The sequence below is a fragment of the Sinocyclocheilus anshuiensis genome, unplaced genomic scaffold (assembly GCF_001515605.1).
Source record: "Sinocyclocheilus anshuiensis isolate Anshui unplaced genomic scaffold, SAMN03320099.WGS_v1.1 scaffold140, whole genome shotgun sequence".
Classification (NCBI taxonomy): Eukaryota; Metazoa; Chordata; class Actinopteri; order Cypriniformes; family Cyprinidae; genus Sinocyclocheilus; species Sinocyclocheilus anshuiensis.
Window position 1 is genome coordinate 1,374,473 of NW_015554147.1, and position 23,264 is coordinate 1,397,736.

Sequence of the window (23,264 nt, forward strand, 5' to 3'; positions counted from 1 at the left end):
GGCTGATTAAGCATTTTTTTAACTCAACGGTATCGGCTCTCCTAAGCCCGATCCTTATATTGCGTCAGCTGTCATGCCGATGTCGTGCAATAGGTGGCGGTATGGACCTTCAAGTGAGTTTGCCAACCACCATTAAAAGGAATAGAAGATTTCAAATGTGCTTGCGTGACATACGAGAACCGATGAGGTCTGTTCTAGCGCGTCACACACACTTTCCAGCTTCTGTGTTTAACGTATTTGATGCACATCAAAAGAATCACTCAAAAGTCATTTATTTACAGTTTACTTTTATCTGCCGTCAGACTATCAGAGACGTCGTTGTCAAAGCATTGCTGTGGGTGGCGTCTTGCTTTGGACTTGACTGACAGACTGGCATTTTGACACCGTGAGCTTCATGCTTTCTAACCTTATCTCCACTTTTTTTCCCTTTAAGTTGCAATTATTCTGCTTATTGTACATATAAAATACAAGTTTATATCAGTAGTCCCATATTCATAATTGTGACCACATAGTCTGTATTTAATGTGTGCACCAAGCACTAGGAAAATACAAGTATCGGATTGGTATCGGCAGATACTCAATTTTCAATGACACAGATTGGATCAGGGACACAAAAAACCTGATCGGGACATCCCTAATATAGACTGTGACTGGGCCGTTTATATGTCAATCAGATGGTCTATTTTAGTCTAAATGGCAGTTCTTGGCTAGAATAAGCTTCAATGAGGACTAGACTTTATGCCGTTTATTCTGGCTGGAGACTAGTTGAACTATCACTCAATATAAAGTCAAGCAGCCTCTGAGGAGGTCCATTAAGGTCATGGCTCAAATGCCCAAAGCTGTAAATGCAAACTGTAAATTCTTCCTGTCCCCATGGCTAAGCCGTTTTGAAAGTAAAGATACATTTGTCTCTCGAGCACAAACATAAAGGGAAAAAACATTGAAGGAGCTTTGTAAACTGTGCTTGCTCCCAAAAATGTAGTGTGTTTGTTTGCAGGGGTCAGATGTATTTTTCACATACTGCCCATTTCAAAGCCGTTTTGAGCAATACCAGGCTGCCATCAGCGGGACAAAAAGGTGGATAACAACAAGTCTATTGCAGCAGAACAGTGACAGAGTTGGGACAAAATACATTTTTTTGACAATGTGCAGTCAACGAAAGCAGCAGGCTGTGACTTTGAACACATTAAGCTTGCAACAACTTTGAATCTTCTCTCTTGAAGCAGAAACAGACTGTGCTGTTTCTATTGTTTCACAAATCGAAAACTCTCCTTCATAGATAATTTTATGGTGGTTGCCATGCCAACTGCACATGCATCAGTCCTTATGCAAGTGTGATGATAAAGTAGGGAATAAAAAGAGAAAGAATGGGTAATTTCATGGAAAAATCTAAGTTTCCTGGATCTTTTAATAGATAAAAGAGCTTGACGTAGCATGAAAACATAATGTAACTGTCAGAACTCAAAACTTGGTAGAACTGTCAGAACTCTCTAGTTTAAAGAGCATTTTAAAAGGAAGTTTTCTGATGTCAAAGAGTGGTTGAAGTTTACTTTTAACTAAGTCCCTGATCATTTTAGTCTGACTAATTGTTTGCATGATATAATACTAGGTGTATTGTTTTATTTTTTGTGTGAGTGAAGATAGTGCTTCCTAAAGGCACAAGAGCATAAGGTGGAAAATGAAACAAAAAAGCATTTACTAATAGTATAAGATTAAAAATTGTTATAATTTATAATTAGGGCTGGGTATCGTTCAAAAATGTTCAATATCGATACCGATACCGATACCTATTGTCGACGATTTCACAAAACCTGTCGGCGAGTGAAAAATCAGGCTAATATCGTGCAGTGTGAACTCGGCATTAGGTATCAAAATTTGGTACCGAACGACAAGACGTTTTTCGATACTCGATGGTATCGAGGCAATTCGGTCAGTGCCTAAAAAGTATCGAACTCGATACCCAGCCCTATTTATAATACAACCCCTTTAAGGGACATGCATTACCATAGGCAATGTCCGAGAGAGATTCTTCCTCAAGATACCATCGTTCAGCAGCACTAGAAGGTTAGATGCGGAGTAGACTGCAAATCAAAGTGAGAAACACATAATTCACAGCAGAATTCATAAAGAAACATGCTCTTAGATCAACATTAATACAAAAGAAGATGATATAAAGCAGTGAATCCTACCCAACTCTGAGATTTCATGAGAGTCTGAGAAGCGACCTGTAATGAGAGAACTCATAACTTTATATAATATCAAAATGATGAAAGCTTCAAAGTTCCTAGTTAGTTAGTACAAGAGAGTAAAATTTCACCCAAAACCTATGCATCTAGAGCTATAAACTAAAGGGTGGTTACTTTGAAGAGCTTAAATATAAAAAGATTTAAATAGATTTGCTTTTTTAGTCAGTGCACAGATAAAAAAAAAAAAAAGAATAATATAAATAAAAAATAAATAAAAAAGTGATAAATTTAAAAAAAAGTAGGGATGTAACGATTAACCACGAGCCGGTTGAAAATCGATTAAAATATGTGACGATTCAAATCAGTCGAGATTCTAAACAAATCGCGATTCATTTAGGTGTAGGAGTTTATATGAATGCATGTCTGAGAGGAACTTACTGTCACAACGTGAATCGAATCGTGAGTTGAGTGAATCATTACATCCCTAAAAAAAAAAAGTATTCAATAAATACTTTTTTAAAGTGAAGACCTTTCTTGCATTATTTTTTATTTTTTTGGGGGGCTATATATGTATTGCTCTTGACACCTAATTAGCTGAAAGAGCGTGATTAGTGCAATGACTAGTGAGTGTAAAGTTTCAATACTTCATTTTTAGTTATTTAGAAGTTTTGATGACTTTTTTTCTAAAATGTGAACATAGTAGCTATAAAAATGAGTACGCGTGTCCAAACTAGACTTGTGCCGGTATTCGGTAATGCGATATATCACGGTAATGAATATGCACGATATTGTTATCGTGAGCACTTCTAAATACCGTGAATAATTATATATTACAAATTATTCAAAATTTTGAATGCATTTTAAGAATACTTTTCCCATCAACTGGTCAAAATGCACAACACCGCTGTATGCTGCGTGAAAGACGCGTGCGCATGATAATACCGTATACCGTGATAAACGCATTAGCAATTAATCGCAACATGAGAATTTGATTCCGGCATATCCCTAGTCCAAACTAATAAAGAACTCATTGCACAATAAACGGGTTGGCATGACAAGTCAAATAGTGACAGCCATGTGGCATGCTAAATCTAAATCTCTAAATTACTGAAACAACATTTTCTGCGTTATAATGCCATGTTAATTAGGCTACATGAAATATTTGTACTTGTAGAAATGTATTTATGTAAACAGCAAAAATAATGCATGCAAAATCCACCTCCCGCATACATTTGATATTGATGTTGTTGGAAGAAAACAAGTAACCAGATACAAAAGATAACAAAATAATACAGAAATTTGCATACTGAATAAACATACATCTAGCTTTACTCTTACACGACACTGTTGTATAAGACGTGAGCGATTATGTTTACTTTCACTTTGACACGCAGACTCTCTCACCTGCAATCAGGTAGCTCAGCGCGCGAACTGCGCTCTCCAGATGAGACGCGGCTGCCGGGTTCGACCTCACATACTCCTGATAACGCTCATAAATACGACTTAATTTATCCATGTAGAGCACCGACATCACAGCCAAATCAATAAATTCCCAATCACACACAACACATCGCAGGAAACACACGGAGAACGACACTTCCGCGTATGCAGGCGTCTTCCTCTGACGCCACTTCCTGTACGGCGAGCGCGCGCGCCATTTAAAGTCGCAGTAACCTGCTTAAATTCCATGTTCGTTTGCGTTTGTAATACATCCAAACAAAGCATTTTATTGAAGATGAACAGAAGTTAGTGTGCTTAAGTATGTCTGTATACCCGGAGAACGGTGTCTGCTGGCATTCTCAATAGCAGATAGTCAGATGGCAGGAACACTTTAAATCAATGCCAATAACCTGAACCGTGTAAGGCAGGGGTGCCCAAGCTCGGTCCTGGACCACATTATTTTTGTAGAATTTATTTATTTATTTTTGTAATTTTTAGGAACAATTGCTGTGTTCAGAATATGCATGATCCTTATGATCTGCTACAAAAATATGCTGACAACAGAGCATACCACACTGAGTACTATCATTAATATAGTACTGAGTACTATCATTTTGAATGGAAATGTTTAGCATTTCATAATACACACTATATCACATGCTATTTTTAAGAGTACAGCAGTTCGTTTTACAGTGTTTACTGTGCAGGGTTCACTAAGTATACTTGTCTGAACATGTTCTCTCTTTGAATCGGTAATCTTCTAAAACCTCTTCAATGGGTCAACAGCGCAGACAGGGATTAGAAAACCTCTAGATGCATGACCCAAAAATTGAATATAGCCCACAACCATCATCAGCGCTTTCAAATGAACTGGAATTAACTGGAATCACTCTGGAGCAGCAGGAAAAATAGCCATTAAAATTCCTAGACAGTTTTGCACCCTTGATGGGAATGCGGGAAGGATGTGTGCGCCTGGTATTCCCTACCTTATGTCCCCACAACACACTACAGCAAAAGATAGAAATAACTGACTTAAAACCATTTTTTGTTGGTGAAAATAATAATGGCCTTTTGCGACAACAGAGCATACCACACTGAGTACTATCATTAATATAGTACTGAGTACTATCATTTTGAATGGAAATGTTTAGCATTTCATAATACACACTATATCACATGCTATTTTTAAGAGTACAGCAGTTCGTTTTACAGTGTTTACTGTGCAGGGTTCACTAAGTATACTTGTCTGAACATGTTCTCTCTTTGAATCGGTAATCTTCTAAAACCTCTTCAATGGGTCAACAGCGCAGACAGGGATTAGAAAACCTCTAGATGCATGACCCAAAAATTGAATATAGCCCACAACCATCATCAGCGCTTTCAAATGAACTGGAATTAACTGAGCATATGCGTTTATAGAAGCAATCCACTTTCATGTCTTTAAAAGGTTAATGATCCATTTCTCACTTTATGTTAATAACTGAACACTAGATGTTGCAAAGACTCACAAGTAAGTCCAAGCATCACCAGAGTGTGGCCTGTGTTTATTGGCAGAACAACAGAAAGCAGGCCTAGCTGGCATTGCTGGGCATCTAGAGATGGGCAGAGTAGATATAGGCATGAAGACCACTAGATCAGCTGATGGATGAAAGAAGATAACATCAGAAGAGTGGATTAGGCATTTGATATTGTGAGAGAGAACGAAACCTCATCTCATTTAGGCATGGATTAGTTTTGAATAGATAAAATCTGCATTACCCCCTGACTTGACATAAATCATAATATATATTGAATTGAATTCTGGTAACATATTTTAAAGGGAATGTTGAAGGCATATTTCTCTTCCACAGTTATATCCCTCATGATATATTAATGTGCAAATTGTTAAAGGGATAGACATGAAATATGACTTTTTCAAACATGAATGTTTTGCAATTATTTCCAATCCATCTTGTCATTTTAAACTGTTGTTTTGTCAGTGGAACAACAACAAATATTTAGAATTTTTCTTTGAAAATAAAAAATCAAAGGTATTTTCTATACAGTGACTTAATGTTTACAGAATAGACTACTGTCAAAGGTTGGGAATAATTAAGATATTTTTATGCTTTTGAAAGAACCCTATTATGTTGACCCCGATAGCTATGAAATGTTTTGAGCAGCTTGTCATGAATCATATGAAGTCATGCCTCCCAACTAGTTTAGACCCATTATAATTTGCATATAAAGCAAACCGGTCTACGGAGGATGCCCTATCCACTCTGCTCCACCTCACTCTGACACATCTGGAAAATAGGAATACTTATGCCAGAATCTTGTTAATTGATTTCAGCTCTGCGTTTAATACAATCTTGCCACAACAGCTTATTGAAAAGTTGTTGTTGCTGGGTGTGGATCCTGGCATATGCAGATGGATTCTGGACTTTTTGACTGAGAGACGGCAGAAAGTCCGATTGGGCAACACAACATCTAAGATGACTACAGTGAGCACAGGATCACCACAAGGGTGTGTACTGAGCCCTTTACTGTTTACGTTGCTAATGCATGACTGTTCTGCGAGTTTCAGTACTAATCACGAAGACTGGAAAATTCAGCTTTGCATCACAAGAATAAATTAACTTTTTTAAAATACACATCTAAATAGAATACAGTTCTTTTTAATTGTAATAATATTTCACGATATTACTGTTGTTACTGTATTTTCTATATTTTCATCAAATAAATGCACACACACACACACACACACACACACACACACACACTGAAAGAACCTTAATCTGTGGGTGAAATCATGTTTATTAGGTCACTGTGTGTAAAAATAATTTGAAGCGATATTTACTAAAGGACAAGATTCTTTATCCTTTAACAGATTCTTGAACCATGTTTCTGAATCACAGGGCTAATTAGGAGTGTTGACAATATATTGAAGGCATTATGGGAAATAACGTGATGTGACAGGACGCCGTTAGAGGGAGTTGATTCACTTTGCACATGTACATTGATGATATTGTTGTTTACTTAGGCAGGCTCTCTTTTTTTCTTTCTCTTTTAAACCTCTAAGATAGAGTTCAGAGTGTGTTTTTAAAATAATAAGTCTTAAGTCTTCTTGGTGGAATTTGAATTTGATTGGCACACGGTTCACCACTCTCCTGCGATGATTAATTCAGTCTTAATCAAAACTACAGATTAAATTTAGCATTTGATCCCTCTGTTATATCCCTCATGCATACTGAGAGAATGAAGATGGCATTCTAAGTGCTTGAGCAGGTCTTTATCAGGATGTGTTTTTTGTTTCATGAATTTACAATGTCATTGTAAAAATCTAACCACAGCTACAGTTTACATGTTTGTTTTCACTTAGGTGACTTACGTCAACTGAAAATAATGTCATTTCAGAGCCTGAGCATGTTTCGATTTCAAAAAATTATTTATTTTTGAATAACGTGCATCATGAATCAATGAATAGACAATAAGGCCATGTGTAAAGAAAGAAAAATGGTTGAATTTGGTTTCATGTTTACTTTAAAAAAGGTCATATCATGAGGAATACAATTTGAAATCCTCGATCTTTTCAGAAAAACATGTATAAATTATATATTAGTACCATACCTAGTATTACATTTTTTTTTTAATCAGTTTCAGTCAGTATTGTGCATTTAATTGTGCATGCTCATTTCTTCCTCGTCTTCTCTTTTTTTACATTTCTATTTGCTTACCTTTACTAAAACAGTAATACATTTCTTTAGTAAATATTAAAATAAATGTCAAATTTTCATATAATTTAGTGGTGCCTAAATTCATGATTGTTACATGATTCATATGATTGTCTAAATTCAGCATTTGAATGATTGATTTTAGTTTTTAGTGTTTTAATATTTTTTTCAAAATTATTTTATATTTATTACAAAATAGTATTGAATTTATATGAAATTGTCTCATCCAGACCATGAGAATAATTGTCAGCTTTTCAGTTTCTGTTAGAATTTTAATATTGTGCATCCCTAAAAACTAAATCTAAACTAAACTTACATTAACTTAAACCACTTGATCAGAACTCAAAACTTATTTTAAAGTCCAAAAAGAACATTTATTAGAAGTTAGAAATTAAAATATGTGATACGACCTCTTGAAATGTCACTGAATGACCTGGCTGCAGATTTTCAAATGAAAAGACTGGATTTAAATCTAAAAGCTGTCTGATTCTCTGTTGAAATAAATGGCTACAGTCTATCTTTAGATCAGATGAAAGGGCCAGGTTCATCATTACCTCTAGGAGGGAAAGAATACACTTTAATAGATGCTTCCCTTGAAAATTAGAGGGGTCAAAAATCTAATTTTTCTTATCTAAAATAGTGAGTGCCATGAAGCTAGGGCTTTCCCCCTGGAGCTCCCGTTAGCCTGTGGTCTGAAGATTTTGAAGGATGGTGTTCATGATTTAGCACAGCAGTTTTCTTATCTAAAATAGTGAGTGCCATGAAGCCAGGGCTTTTCCCCTGGAGCTCCCGATAGCCTGTGGTCTGAAGATTTTGAAGGATGGTGTTCATGATTTAGCACAGCAGTTTGATAACATCTCTGTCCCACCGGCGCTCCGCTGAGGGTCATTCGTCAGACATGAGTGATGCTTATGAAGGGAACGAGTGTAGATTAGACATCCCTTTCTCCACTAAGTGCTTCCCTGGATCTCTTCTGTTTTGGTGTGGGCTTATGATTTCTTCAGAAAATGTCAGTGTGGTTCTTTACTTTAATCTCATGCTTCTTTGCCATCTTCATGGTTTTGCATTGATCTTTGAGAACTGTCAACCGATTAGCTAAAAGCAGAAATAAAAAAAAAATGGAGTGGAAATCAGTGTCCCAATATTTATCTCCTGCTTTAACACACAGACAAACCATTCGGAGGAGCTTTCCTCATTAAAACAAACGTGCTGCTAATTTCATTGATATTCAATTTGATTGATATCCTCAAGCAAAACTAGCCCTATGAAGCCAGTGCAGTGTCAGAAGTTAAGAAAAACGCAGCGAAAATGAACAAAAATGCACCCCATATTCAAGATAATGGTCCAAATAATACCTCTGCACAATTCAACAATCTATTACGCCTGTCGCAATTGAAGTGAAATGTGAAAGTGAATGAAAAGTGACTGTGGCATTACATTTAGATCAGCTCATATTGCATCAGATTTCATTTTATGTGTTTTTTACAGTGTTTAACATTATAACCAGTCACAGACATTTCGGTTGAGCTTATAAATGTAATTGCCAATCAGAGGCATTTAGATTAGTTTTGTTTACTGCAAATGCTCACTAACTGAATGTGCACTCTCGCAAATTCTTTCTTCCATCATCCATTCTTTTTTATAAGGGGAATTTTTGCAACTCGTGCTAGACTGAAGTCATGGACCGCTTCCGTGATGGGGAACATTCTTTGCTCGCTTTCTGTATATAATTTATTCTCAGTTTCAATAATCAAATAATTACTAAAATAACTAATGATTTCAGTAAATGAAGTCCTTACAGCCTAAAACAGCAAAATAGCCAAAACCCACAACAACACTGACCAAGCAAATAAATATAGTAATCAATACGATAAAACCCACAAATTTCTTCCATGTTTTTGCCACAAAATTACGTTTTATTATATATGGAAAGCACATATCCAGCTTTCTCTCCCTTACAAACGCACACAGACACATTACGGACACACACTAGTACAGACGGAAACATAGACGCGCAAAAAGTATGTTGTTAGCGCTGCTGTGATGATTTTATCAGTAAAATAGTTTAGCAACTTAAAAGTTGACATTTCTCTCGAGACAGGTAATACAGCACTGTTCTTGAAGCAGATTAACTTACAGTTTCACAATTAGAAGAGACTGAGTACTGCTGAACACTGTTGAGAGATGCACAGACTCAGGTAATTCACACATGCTTAATCTCTCTCTCTCTTTAATAACTTAATTAATAATTAGATAACTAATTAACTAATGCAGTCTAAAGTATTCTGATTGATTGGATTAATTGGTAAAATTTAAGCATTTAACAAAAGACAACACAGATAAATTTAATAAGGTAATTATAAAAAATTGCTCTTATAAAGGTAAAAAATATTGGCCCTTAACATAAAAGTTAACTTCTGTCCCTGAGCCAGTGTCCTGAAGAAGAATATTTGGTAAAAAGTGACATGCTTTCGTAGCTGTAGTTCTGTATTGCACACTGTCTTTTCTATGAGACGTCCTCAGTCACTGACTGTCAAAGTTATACACTTACAGCTTGTGGTGGTTTTTCATTTTGAGCTGTGACAGAGTCAAGGTGCATGTACCCTAGATAAACTAGAGAGAGGTTCATATGAATCATTTTGGATGCATAAATACATCCAGTGGATTATAAAAAAAAATGAATTGAAACATCACTCTCAGAGGAACTTGTCACGGTGCGGTAAGGGGGGAACATCAGCAGGCTCCGCCGCTTCGGGAAGGCCTGAAGCGAGCTCCGCCGCCTCGGAGAGAGTACTAGCAGCCTGCTTCGCTTCGGGAAGGCCAGAAGCGAGCCCCACCACCTCAGAGGAAATATCAGTGGGCTCCGCCGCTTCGGGAAGGCCAGAAGCAAGCCCCGCCACCTTGGAGGGAACATCAGCCTCGGGGGAACAGTGAGCGGACACCGCCGCTTCTGGAGCTTTGTGAGCGGACACCGCCTTCTCGGGGGAACTGTGAGAGGACACCGCCGCCTCGGGAGAGCTGTGAGCGGACACCGCCGCCTCGAGAGATTTGTTAGCGGACACCGCCGCTTCTGGAGCTTTGTGAGCGGACACCGCCACCTCGAGAGATTTGTGAGCGGACACCGCCGCTTCTGGAGCTTTGTGAGTGGACACCGCCGCCTCGGGGGAACTGTGAGCGGACACCACTGCCTCAGGGGAACTGTGAGCGGACACCGCCGCTTCCGGAGCTTTGTGAGCGGGCACCGCTGCTCGCACCGACCTCAGCGGAGGATCCTGCACACTGCGTATCAGCCCAGGACGGCCCAGGAACGGGCATGAGGTTCTGGGAACAGCTGACAAGACCTCTGAAGTCTCCTGGATCGTCGCTTCGAGAGAACTGTGAGCGGGCTCCGCAGAGAAGGATGAGCCTCTCAAGTACAGAGCCCAATTGACATATTCCTCCAGTGACTCCTCGGGGTGCCAGTAAGGCATAAGGGACTTGAAGGGCTCGGCTAGGCCTCCCCTGAAAAAGACCATGAGGCAGGTCTTCTCCGTAGCCAACCGGAGAGCCACTCCAACGAAGTCCCTGGCATAATCCTCAATGCTCCGGTCTCCCTGGCGGATGTTGAGGAACTTCCCTGCTGGACACATGTTTGCTGGCTGAATTCTGTCATGGTGCGGTAAGGGAGCACCGTGGAAAAACGGGGTCTGGGTCCAAATGCAGGTGAAATGAGATTTATTGTTCAGAAAGGCAGACAAAAAGAAACAAAAAAACAGATCAGAATGGATAAACAAAACAGGATCAGGTGAGGGATACAAATTCGACAACCAACGTGCTTGCATCAACCTACACACAACAAATAACTACAATTATAATTACAATTCAGCTAGGCAGAGTGGTGGGAGTGAGGTGTATACATAATCTGTAATAGTGTAATAGTCTAGTATAAATAGGGTGTAATAAGTGACAGGTTCCCCAGTTTGGGGAATGGAGTCCGGGAGGACCGGAGATGGCGACCTCTGGTGGTGAGAGGGAGAAACGCAGGGCCTGGACTCATGACTGTTATAAACATAAATATAAATATATATATAAATATAAACTGTTATAAAGCTCTCATAAAATGTGGCTATGGTGGTGTGTAAATTTCCAGAGGCATCCATGGAGTCCCGACAGCCATATTGTTTACATGTGATCTACAGCTGGCAGCTGAGGACGCTGAAGCTTTTGTAGCGTGACTTTAAAGAGGATGCCGCCCATCCCACCAGGAAGCCCACTGATTGACAGGAGACTTAATTTGTATATGCCTCTTTTGTGAACAATTCATCAGTGGAGTGATCAAATATTAACCACAAAACAGACTATTTTGGTCTATTTTTAAATGCACCTCTAGACAGCAGAATCAATGGGGCAATGTTTTTGGGCAAAACAACACAGAATATGTGTGTCTGCAATGAAACTGTTCTCCCTTTCTTTCTGTAATAGGGTCATTGTGAAGAAATGGCATCATTTGTGCCTGAAAATTTCATTCTGTTTGTTAGGTATATTTTTCACCTCAGGTACAAAGTAACAGGGCCAAAACACAGACACTGAGTCTGCACCAGTATAAGGCTATCGGGCAACAATGACATGGTTTTCATTGGAAGATTCTTAAATTGTTACAATCCAAATCACAATCTGAAACGTGTGATTACAGCAAAAGTATCCTTTCTTTTTCTTTTTTATTAAATTGCTACTATACCTTAGTGGTACCCTAAGGCACTTTGTAGTTCAGCCCTGCCTTATAAATTAATTTACATATCATGTATTTACATAATTAGGATAGTATAACAAATCCACTATATGATCCAAGCAGAGCGAACAGCATCCAGCCAAAGCGTAGTCACAAACAATATTAAAGCCATATTAAATACCATTAAAGGCATGAACTTAAATATTGAAGTTAATGAGGTGTGCACAGCTGAACAGAATGACACAAATAAACAACCATGACAAGAAATTAACTAAGGGAAGATGGTGCAAACTTAAAACAAAGTCCATGTGATGTGTGTGCGGATTTATTGTTTATTTATTAGTAAAAAAATATTTTTGCAGTTGTAAGCCATTAAAATGTAATGGTAATAAACAGGGAGATGCTAATTGCAAACCTTTAAAAAATGTATTACAAATTACTATAAAATTATTATTTTATTATTAAAATTATTATTATAAAAATGATAAAATGTTTATGTTAAAATTACCTCTCTTTTAATTAATGTATTGAGAAAAACCCAGTAATATATAAGAGCAGCGTAAGTACCTTTTCCTGCATTTCAAAATCAATTTCAAAGCATCTTAGTTCAATACTGGTCAGCTGACCACTTGTCTCAGCCTCAGACGTCATGCCCACGGACCGTTGGCTGAACGTCTGATGCATACGGCACACAAAAGTGGAAACACTTCAGAAGTTTCGAAGTCGTCATCGGATTGGTTGAATTATACAGGATTTCCATGAGATGTGTGTGTCGCGTTCTTTAACGTTCTGCCTGGAAACAAAGATACCGTGGTGCCAAACCCGCTCACGAAAGAAGAAAGCCGTCGTGTTTACAACTGTGACGACGAGTGCTTATCAGGATCAACTAAATGCTGGATTCTCAAAAGTATGTGAAATATTTAAAGTTCGAGGCACAGCATCTTTAAAATACGTCCGGGAGTTTTACACACCGTTCTGTTATTGTGGCGACATTTCCACACCCCGAAACGTGCCGCTGAACGAAACGAACTGTGATTGGTTGTTTGACATGTCGGTCAAACGTCCTCATGGGCGTGCCTTGGCCAAAGAAAGCTGCCATGGATTCCAGACCTTCAGCCGTCAGTCTGAAGGTCTGGCTACGCGAGACTAGCTGACCACCAATCCGAGGGTCTTTGTTAGCTGTTTGTTCTGCTCTCTCTCCTCGCTGTCTCATTTCTCATGCAGATAGTCGTCTGTGTTGGTTTTCTCCTGCATCTCTTTCGCAATAGAAATAGAGATGGAAAAGCACGTCAGATCGTGGGGACAACCACAGCTGTGCGCTTCCCTTCTTATCCCTTTTCTGTCTGCCGTGTCTGTGTGTGTGGGTTTCAGAAAGCAATCTCACGGTAATGAAATCACGCGTGCACACATCCACCTGGCCAATCTTGGTGTAATGAAGGCAGCTCGCACACACACCTGGGCCAAGGAGGATGGAGATGGGCCCGGACACCACAATGTTGGCAGGCCGTAGAGGAGCTGATGCAAGGCACAACTTTCCCCGCAGGTGTCTGTTTAATTTAAACGAAGACAGAGACGCCTGTTCTGGCCAATCAGCTGATTGGCTGACAGGAGGGATTCTAGCAGACTGCAGTGTTTAATAAAGGTACAGCCATAAAATTGAAACATGAGCCATTAGCTGTGCTGGAAATCGTTTAATTTTTAGGTAACTTTTTAATGTCGTTTTAGCCAATGGCTTCTTCTTGTACTGTGTTATTTTAGCAAATCATTTGAAGACTATTGCAGATATAGATATTCATACATGCGTAGCTACAGTTACAGACGCACAATCAACTTGCTGTCAAATGTTCACAGACTGGCTTTGACCGTTCAAATATGGTAGGCAGCTTAGGTATAGTGCCCATGGAAACAGCCACTAATAAGGCATGTACATTTCTATGGATGTACAAACTTTTCTTTGTGGTAAAGAGTTGGAAATGTAAGCAATTATTTTGTAGGTCGCCATTCTCAACTAAAGGATTTGGACGTTGACTGGTGCTCTTTATACGTTAATGACAGGCGGCATTTACAATGCAGAGATGTGAAACCATTCAGCTGCGCACAATTTCAAGATCACTTGCTATTTCTAAATTTCACTTCTGAAAGAGAGGCGTTATGCACGTGTTTTCTGTGTATGTTCGTTCTCTGAATCACTTGTACGCACAATTGAAAAATGATCGTAAGATCAAATGTAGGACGATTGAAAATGAGGCCCCAGACTCTTTCGTATTAACAAGTGTTCATTGTGTGCCATGTAATAAGTTGAGTTTTTATTGAAAATGTTGAAGGAGTTGATACATCAAAACAGAGAATAGGCAAAGACATGTTTTGGTAGCAGTGCAAAAAATTTCAAGTTTCTTACAAGTTTCATTACAGTTCTAAACCCAGTAAAATTCAGACTCCTCAGGATATCTGATTTAAACAAACATGAGAGACAGTCTGTGATGCAAAGGCCAAACTTGCATCCTGACATCCGAGACTGCAATGTTTGGATGATTAACAACGGGCCTCAGAAGGAAAATGGCCCATCTCGGCAATTTGATGAATTTAAGTGTCCAGCAGGGCAGAATAGTCTGTAAAAGCCTTTATGTGTGAGTGTGTGTGTGTGATTTCTGAAGTGTGTGATAAAATAAGCGGAGGAAGAATAAGAACGGTGGCCCATATAAATCATTTTGACGGGTGGCTCTCAACACCTTGATAACATTATTACTTTTGGGATAATTACCCGGGTAGATAACAGCTAGTATGGCCTCTGCATTATAGAAACTACTTCAGTGCATGGATACTTCAGAGTGATGAAACAACCTTTTCTGAAAATTATAACTACCTGTTGATGCTGCTGTTATGCCATTATTGAAACCACAGTGCTCTCATTTTTCAAGAATCTCTATTTGTTTTGTTTCAATTATTAATTCAGTTAATTTATGACAAATTAGCAACATTCACCTTTTTTGAAGAGTTGGACCTTCATTAAAGGAATATGTTTATTATATGAGATGTAATTTGTCTAAATCAAATGTTTGAGTTGGGACTATACCAACATAATTCCTTTGGACAGAGTTTGCTTCATGCAAACAATTACTAGATTTACACGGTCATAACATGAGTTGAAAGATTGGATATAACTTTGCACACACTATTATACTATTACTATTTTCAAATATTATATGAAATATGTATTTTCCAAAACATGTTTTCAGACGAACAAAGGTCTTACGGTGTTGGATCGACATGAGGGTGAGTAATTAATGACAGAATTTCATTTTTGGGTGAACTATCCCTTTAATAACTGTATCTGCATTTAATAATAAAGAAGTGGCCCATTCATTACAAAATTCAAATTCAAAACAGATATCTTCAGATCAACTGGACTAATATAATTGGAAGTCTATCCTCTTTATTTTGCCAAAGACCCTGTTTCAACCCAGTGTCCAGCCCAAGAACTTGTCGCAGGTGTAAGTTTGAACTAAAGGGATTACAGTTCATTTAAAAGTGCTGTAAGTTTAAGAGCCGGGCAAATCACTCCATTTACTGTCTGCATGTTCCATAGTGCGACAGAGATTAAGGTATTAAGGCTGACAATTTACTCAGGCCTTTACTCAGTAGAAGTGAGAAAGACCGTAATCAAGGGTATACGTGAGAGAATGGCTGATGAAGGAGTTTGTGTTATTCATGAATTGTGGGAAAATGTAAAAAGAGGAATTGACAGCACATGCTTTCCTGGCCTAGGCTGTGTGAGAAGTATATTAATTCATCCTTCATATTAAAATTCCACAGTTACACAGAGCTCTGAGACATGCAACTGCTGGATTTTTTTTTATGTTTGTGGCAGGTTTTGCATCTTTATGTTTGTGTGTTACAGGTTCTGGAGCCGTGTTTGTCAGCCGTTTGTTCGCTGACAGAAGCTGTGGAGATGTTTTCATCAATCACAAACTTCACCCAGAACCTTGACTCGATCCAGTAAATGACAGGACCGTTCTGGTTGTTGTCTTCAGGTTGTTTTGTTCTCTATTTCACAGGGATGGAAGCAAACTGAACTGTTGTCTAGGTTTGTGGCAGCCGTCATGCTGTGTGACACTGTGTCTTTTTGTCTCCTTTGCACAGAGCATATTGAAGACCTTCTGTTTCTATGCTTCGGGTGGAGGCGAATTGTCACGGTTTAGTCAGATGCTGTCATATTCTCATCTCTTGGGTGAGGAAAGAGCCATTTTGGGCTTTTCTATTTACATACGTTTGAAAATAGCTGATTTCTGTGTTGTCAGAAGAAATGCCGTAAGCAGCCGTGCGAGGACTCAGCAAGTGTTTCATAAAAATGCATCGTATTACTTAAGGGCAGAGCCTAAAAGTAACACTTGCCAAGCGCCAAATGCATGTAAAAATCAGCGTTGGCGAGTCCATGTAACAGTGTCAGTCGCCAGTTGGCGGGTACAACTTTTACGAATTATAACAATGCAATGAAGTGAAAACATGGTAAAGAGTTGGAAATGTAAGCAATTATTTTGTAGGTCGCCATTCTCAACTAAAGGATTTGGACGTTGACTGGTGCTCTTTATACGTTAATGACAGGCGGCATTTACAATGCAGAGATGTGAAACCATTCAGCTGCGCACAATTTCAAGATCACTTGCTATTTCTAAATTTCACTTCTGAAAGAGAGGCGTTATGCACGTGTTTTCTGTGTATGTTCGTTCTCTGAATCACTTGTACGCACAATTGAAAAATGATCGTAAGATCAAATGTAGGACGATTGAAAATGAGGCCCCAGACTCTTTCGTATTAACAAGTGTTCATTGTGTGCCATGTAATAAGTTGAGTTTTTATTGAAAATGTTGAAGGAGTTGATACATCAAAACAGAGAATAGGCAAAGACATGTTTTGGTAGCAGTGCAAAAAATTTCAAGTTTCTTACAAGTTTCATTACAGTTCTAAACCCAGTAAAATTCAGACTCCTCAGGATATCTGATTTAAACAAACATGAGAGACAGTCTGTGATGCAAAGGCCAAACTTGCATCCTGACATCCGAGACTGCAATGTTTGGATGATTAACAACGGGCCTCAGAAGGAAAATGGCCCATCTCGGCAATTTGATGAATTTAAGTGTCCAGCAGGGCAGAATAGTCTGTAAAAGCCTTTATGTGTGAGTGTGTGTGTGTGATTTCTGAAGTGTGTGATAAAATAAGCGGAGGAAGAATAAGAACGGTGGCCCATATAAATCATTTTGACGGGTGGCTCTCAACACCTTGATAACATTATTACTTTTGGGATAATTACCCGGGTAGATAACAGCTAGTATGGCCTCTGCATTATAGAAACTACTTCAGTGCATGGATACTTCAGAGTGATGAAACAACCTTTTCTGAAAATTATAACTACCTGTTGATGCTGCTGTTATGCCATTATTGAAACCACAGTGCTCTCATTTTTCAAGAATCTCTATTTGTTTTGTTTCACAGTTAATTTATGACAAATTAGCAACATTCACCTTTTTTGAAGAGTTGGACCTTCATTAAAGGAATATGTTTATTATATGAGATGTAATTTGTCTAAATCAAATGTTTGAGTTGGGACTATACCAACATAATTCCTTTGGACAGAGTTTGCTTCATGCAAACAATTACTAGATTTACACGGTCATAACATGAGTTGAAAGATTGGATATAACTTTGCACACACTATTATACTATTACTATTTTCAAATATTATATGAAATATGTATTTTCCAAAACATGTTTTCAGACGAACAAAGGTCTTACGGTGTTGGATCGACATGAGGGTGAGTAATTAATGACAGAATTTCATTTTTGGGTGAACTATCCCTTTAATAACTGTATCTGCATTTAATAATAAAGAAGTGGCCCATTCATTACAAAATTCAAATTCAAAACAGATATCTTCAGATCAACTGGACTAATATAATTGGAAGTCTATCCTCTTTATTTTGCCAAAGACCCTGTTTCAACCCAGTGTCCAGCCCAAGAACTTGTCGCAGGTGTAAGTTTGAACTAAAGGGATTACAGTTCATTTAAAAGTGCTGTAAGTTTAAGAGCCGGGCAAATCACTCCATTTACTGTCTGCATGTTCCATAGTGCGACAGAGATTAAGGTATTAAGGCTGACAATTTACTCAGGCCTTTACTCAGTAGAAGTGAGAAAGACCGTAATCAAGGGTATACGTGAGAGAATGGCTGATGAAGGAGTTTGTGTTATTCATGAATTGTGGGAAAATGTAAAAAGAGGAATTGACAGCACATGCTTTCCTGGCCTAGGCTGTGTGAGAAGTATATTAATTCATCCTTCATATTAAAATTCCACAGTTACACAGAGCTCTGAGACATGCAACTGCTGGATTTTTTTTAATGTTTGTGGCAGGTTTTGCATCTTTATGTTTGTGTGTTACAGGTTCTGGAGCCGTGTTTGTCAGCCGTTTGTTCGCTGACAGAAGCTGTGGAGATGTTTTCATCAATCACAAACTTCACCCAGAACCTTGACTCGATCCAGTAAATGACAGGACCGTTCTGGTTGTTGTCTTCAGGTTGTTTTGTTCTCTATTTCACAGGGATGGAAGCAAACTGAACTGTTGTCTAGGTTTGTGGCAGCCGTCATGCTGTGTGACACTGTGTCTTTTTGTCTCCTTTGCACAGAGCATATTGAAGACCTTCTGTTTCTATGCTTCGGGTGGAGGCGAATTGTCACGGTTTAGTCAGATGCTGTCATATTCTCATTTCTCGGGTGAGAAAAGAGCCATTTTGGGCTTTTCTATTTACATAAGTTTGAAAATAGCTGATTTCTGTGTTGTCAGAAGAAATGTCGTAAGCAGCCATGCAAGGACTCGGCAAGTGTTTCATAAAAATCCATTGTGTTACTTAAGGGGCTTTCACATATACAGTGGTTTGAAGCTGCTGAAAGTAATTCATTCTAAATGAGTTGGCCATTTTTGACAACATGAACGAGTGATGCTGATGTGATATAGGATTGTCCGCAAATGTGCCAAATTTGAGGCATTAAATTTAAATGCATTTCAAAGTTACTATTGTAAATTTATTGTAAATTTGAATGCATTTATTGTAAATTTGAACACATTTCTGTGTAAATTGTTCAAAACTTCTTTAAATTTAGAATTATTTAAATTTAGTAATGTGCAATATCCGTGCTGCATTGCAACAATATACAGATGCTTTACCCTCCAAAATGTTCAGTTTTAGTTAGTTTTTTTAGTAGCAACAAAATTGGTTTCTTCTTAGATTAGACTCAAACTTATTTTTTATTGGATGGATGGATAAATAGTTGATTATAGTTGATGATGGATCATGTAAGGATGGATGTGTGGATATATGGATGGATTTAAGGATAGATGGATGATATAAGGATGGATAAAAAGATGGATGAATGATAGATGGATATATGGATAGACGGATATAAAAATGAATAGGTAGATAGATAGATAGATAGAAGAATGGATGGATGGCTATAGGTTTGTCATGGTGCACACAGCGGGAAGGAACAAGTAACACAGAGACGAGGAATAACTCAAATAAACAGGCTTGAATCCATCCCAACAGAGGCAAGAATCGCGATTTATCGCGTTTAACCACAGCTGTCGTCGGTTTTTTATCTGGCAGTGGCAGCAGATATGCGATCAAATTTCTAAGACAAGACACAAGACACAAGACTGACATTACTCCACCCTCCCGGAAGGTGCATCCACGCGCCTCCTAAGATCCAACGGGGAGGGGGGAGGGGGGTGGGAGCTCTGGAGGCCCCTCAGGACAGACACGGGACGGCAGACCTCCAGAGCGGGACACGATCCGGGACCCATGGCGGATCAGGCAGTTTGGGGCGCCATGGTGGATCAGGCAGTATGGGGCGCCATGGCAGAGCAGGGAGCTCAGGAGGCCATGGCGGAGCTGGGAGCTCTGGAGGCCATGGCAAGGCGGCCTCCGTGGCCTTGGCCTCATCCTTCGGCCCGGCCTCGACGGCCCGAGCCATATAGCCCCCCCAAAAAAATCCTTGGGGAGAATCTCGGGTCTAGAGGCCCTCCCTGGAGACACAGACGGCGGGCTTGACGTCGGATCGACCGGTTGGCTTGACTTCGGAGCGGCCGGTCGGCTTGGTTGAGCGGCAGCCCGCAAACTTGACTCTGGAACGGCCGACGAACTTGACCTTGGAGCGACCAGCAGGCTTGAGTAAGCCGCAGCCGGTGGGCTTGACAGACGAACGGCCAGCAAAGTTGACTGAGGATCGGCCGGCAGGCTTGAGTGAGCCACAGCCGGCGAACTTGACAGACGAATGGCCAGCAAAGTTGACTGAGGATTGGCCGGCAGGCTTGAGTGAGCCGCAGCCGGCGGGCTGGAGAGAGCCGCGGCCGGCGGGCTTGACTTCGTAGCGGCTGGCGAACTTGTAGTGCTCGCGGAGATCCCGCCGAACTCCCACGCTAAATCTCCGCGGGCTAGGGCGGAAAGACAAGCAGCGACTTCCAATGCTGCGGGGGAAAAACAGAAAAACAAAAAAACTTTCACAAACAGAAAACAAAACGGGGATAATTGGCGCCGCTCACAGTTTTTCTCTGGTCTTCTGTCACGGTGCACACAGCGGGGAGGAACAAGGAACACAGAGACGAGGAATAACTCAAATAAACAGGCTTTAATCCATCCCAACAGAGGCAAGACAAGGCAGGGCTGAGACACACAGGAACACAAGGAACGCAACGAGTAGACCAGACCAAAGGGGAACTGAACAGGCAGGAACTTAAATACAAGGGTAATTAATAGAACACAGCTGAACGGAATCTTAATTAAACTAAACAAGGACATGAAAATGACCAAATATGGGCATAAGAGGGAGGGAATCACAAGACACAAGACTGACAAGGTTGGAAATAAGGATGGATTGATGGATATTGTTGGATAGATGGATAGATACAATAAATCTCTCTTCCTGTTATTTAAATTTTAATTCAATGTCCTGTTGGGTGTGGCTAATTCAATTCAAATTTACACTCATGAGTTAGAAGTGAGCCACATCCAAATTCGATTTCCTAATTCAAATCAGATTGTAACCAAATATCACAGTCTTTTCTTTGCATACTCCTGGGCAGGGGTGTCAAACTCAGTTTCTGGAGGGCCGCAGCCCTGCAGAGTTTAGTTCCAACCCTGCTCCCACCATGTAGTTTTCAAATAAGCCTGAAGGATTTGATTAGATGGATTGGATGTGTTTATTTTGGGTTGGATCTAACCAACACAGCCCTGACATTTCCTCCTATCACACGGCTTTAAATGATAAGCATTCACTCTTAATGGCCATCGGTTTGCATTCATTTGCTGTACCATCTACACCAGCCTGCTTTTGTCCACTGCTCGAGCTGTATAAGCCATGACCTCAGATAGGGTCAGTAGTAATCCTGTGAAGTGTCACCTATCTCAGTGATGTGAACTATAAAGGCAGCTCTCCTTCTCTGACCTGCTGTCATTGGAGAGGGGAGATCGATGAGCTACGGGCCACTGTAATTGTGTAATACGCCTCTTTTGGGAGGGTGTCCATGAATCAATGCGATTGTATTACAGAAGCTGTAAAACAGCTCTTGGATGGACTGTAAATACTGGAGAAGTGGGAAGCACCCCGTAGGCCACACTGAGGTAGTGCTTAACTATACACTATTACACTAAAATCCACAGAAGTGTTGTATAGGGCTTTTGTTCTCGTAGACGACTAACAATAGAAAAGACAGAGACAAATAATTCCTCTCTGGCCGAACTGTATTCCTCAGCAAAGATATTTTAAGAACGAGTCACTTGAGTAAAAACGTCTGTGACACTGTGAGAGCCCTCAGAGTGCATCAGCCAATTGTCTGGCCCATCTTACACCTGCATTGTCAGTGCGGCTCTACATCTGTCAGCAATTCTGAGCACAGCACAGGGAATTCCCTTTTCACTTCAGGCCGCTGCTCTGGGACCGTGGGGCTGACCGTGGCACGTCAAATGTTTCATCTTCAGTCAGTGAATAGACAACAGTAGGGAAAGAGAAGGAGCGGTGAGATATGGGTATCACACGTAGAAGGTCGTTTAACAACACCTGATTTCACTTTAGAATATTGTGTTGAATCTGAACTGCTAGAACCTTATCAACATCCTCACAGGTCCAAGACTGTGATCGCTAATTAGCCTTGCTGTAAACGGACAACACTTCCAGCCCTCCATCCCTAGAGTAATTGTAATCTCATATGGGTGGCTTCACAGTCTGTTCTCTGACTGTCTAATGCATATTGTGCACAAAAATGGCAAGCGCTGCCTAAAATAGTCAGTTCCAATGTTATTGGCTGGATTTATACAGCTTCTGCTTTTTGTTGGGATTAAACAAATTCTGGAAACAAAGTGATGTTTAGAAGGTACTGGGTTGATATCAGTGTTAATCTTGTCAATGAAATTACTGACCAAATGTTCGTCAACAATTTTTCTTTTTTTTAATTTAATTTAATTTTGTTAACTTTTTTACGTGTTAATTGATGATGCATGTTTATTGTTTAAATTAACATTTGAATTGTTTGTTTGAGTATTTTGTGCAATTTTGCAAAATTAATGAATATGACACAACACTGACTATATTTAAAGAGTATTTTTGGTTATTATTATATTGTCAAAAGCCAATATAACAACACTGGTTGATACAAAAGTTTCTGAGAAAAAAAAATAGCTGGATTTGCAATGTTAGTGGCATCAAACCTTCAAAGACACTCAATTTAAAGCAGTGTTATTATAGTTTTATCATCATCATGTAAGGGAAACAGGTCAATTTAGCTCAAAGGGAATCATTTAAGATTTTAAAGGGAATTTGGACAGAATCACTGTTTTATGGCTGATCACTGAGACGGCCAGCGATTCATTGAACGAGCCGTATAACATCAACTCTGCAATGGATATTAATATCCAAAATATAGTGAAAACACTATTAATTAGCACAGTAACAAGATCGGCAGTTTAAGACATTAACTTGTAAGCACAAAACACAAGATACTTATCTTTTCAATATAAATAAGGCTTTATTGGATAAATGTAAGACATATAACTAATCTAACACATGAACACACGCATTCATACAAGTTGCAGAAAGAGAGAAAGTGAGGAAATTAGTTTAAGAGAATGAAAATGTGAAATCCCAAGTTTACAGCAATATGTGCAATTGCATAGA

At 39.4% G+C, this 23,264-nt stretch overlaps 1 pseudogene; it reads right to left on the bottom strand.

Moving 5' to 3' along the window:
* Positions 1 to 3,821, bottom strand: part of LOC107670644 (peroxisomal membrane protein PEX16-like) — a 9,490-nt pseudogene extending 5,669 nt beyond the window's left edge.
* Positions 3,822 to 23,264: the final 19,443 nt, after the last annotated feature.